Source organism: Augochlora pura, unplaced genomic scaffold (genome assembly GCF_028453695.1).
Source record: "Augochlora pura isolate Apur16 unplaced genomic scaffold, APUR_v2.2.1 APUR_unplaced_6107, whole genome shotgun sequence".
Lineage (NCBI taxonomy): Eukaryota > Metazoa > Arthropoda > Insecta > Hymenoptera > Halictidae > Augochlora > Augochlora pura.
The window spans coordinates 1-1,414 of NW_027586644.1; the positions used below are offsets into that span (position 1 = coordinate 1).

The following is a 1,414-nucleotide window of genomic DNA, read 5'->3' on the forward strand; positions in this document are numbered from 1 at the left end:
TGCAATTGTTAAAGCGAACATAATTTTGTAACGACTCGACACTCTTGGAACCAATTGTACAATTTTCAGATATCAACGTTAAGAATGGTAGAAAGCTCACTGTACAATATACTACAGACGTTATCGTTCACTTTTCCCATGCTATTATTTTTCTTGCGATACGTTGGATTCGTCGTCAATTTTCCAGTAGTAAGTTCAACGAACCGGCTGCCGATTATTCTGTTTTATTGTACAATACTTTTCACGTGGTTACAGATTAAAGTCATATTCGATAATCTCGAACGCGATTACATCGCGGCGAAGGATCCGATCGAGACGGAGTTGTTTTTGAAACAAATAGCAGCGTCGAACATCGTGATCATGTTATTAGTAGGTAAAGTTGTCCCACCGCGTGGTCTTAGATCACAATAAATATTGTATGTAATCGTATGCATAGAACATAATTATTGTAGTCATATCATCTGGAGGAATGCTGCTCTCGTTTATCGTAATACTACTTCCTACGATATTGCAATCAAATATTCAAATTCGTTACTTAAATATGATCGGATTTTTTTATCCTGAGGTTACTCAAAATTCTAGTTGGGTCTCAGTTCAAGTCGTAATTATAGTCTGCATGGGACTACTGTCGATTACCTGTACGGAATCGTCGCTCGGCGTCTTCGCCTCTTACTTGTGTGGATTACTGGATATCGTCAGGTTTGTTTCAATTCAATTGTTTAATTCTCCATTCCTACTTCAATCGCTTCGATCATACAAGCTCGTGACAAACTGCAGCCTGTTTCTAAGAGCTGCTCGACTCTAATTACTTTCGTATTCCATTGACGGCAATGTACCGTTGCACGACTAGTTTATTGTTGTTGCCATACTAATACATATACTTTAGTTGAATCCTCATCCGTGTGCGTCGCTTTAACAATACGCGCGTAAATAAATTGATTCAATTCTGCAAGGCAAATTGCGACCCCTGTAGCTTTATTAATCATCGATGCTTTAAACTGCAACGCGATACCAGATTGATTATTGCATTTAGGAAACTCCTACACCGCAAATATTAAAGAAATTTTCTCGTAATTGATAACTATTCCGCGCGTCAAGGATACTCTGACTAAGAATTTCGCGGAAAATAACTACTTCCCCAGAAACGTTTCATATTAATTCACTTGAAAAATCGCTGCTCTAGTGAAAGCGTGCGATTATTTTTCAGCGCAAGTTGTTTAAGGACACAGAGTATACTGCCAAAGAAATCGTACGCTTCTTTGGAAATATTAACCCTTTGCGCTCGAGTAGCATATCACGTGCCAAAATAATTTTAATAAATATCGCCAGAGTTTAGATGGAAGAAATTGTTGAAAGTGTAACTGTAGTATGTGTGACAAGATTTATATGTATAAAATGCACTGTGTTATACAGA

At 37.6% G+C, this 1,414-nt stretch overlaps 1 long non-coding RNA gene across 1 annotated transcript; it reads left to right on the forward strand.

The window, feature by feature from the left end:
• Positions 1-36: 36 nt before the first annotated feature.
• On the forward strand, positions 37-1,403 carry LOC144478001 (uncharacterized). Its single transcript, XR_013495301.1, has 3 exons — positions 37-189; positions 256-373; positions 453-1,403. It is a non-coding gene; the product is annotated as an uncharacterized LOC144478001 (long non-coding RNA).
• The last annotated feature ends 11 nt before the right edge of the window (positions 1,404-1,414 follow it).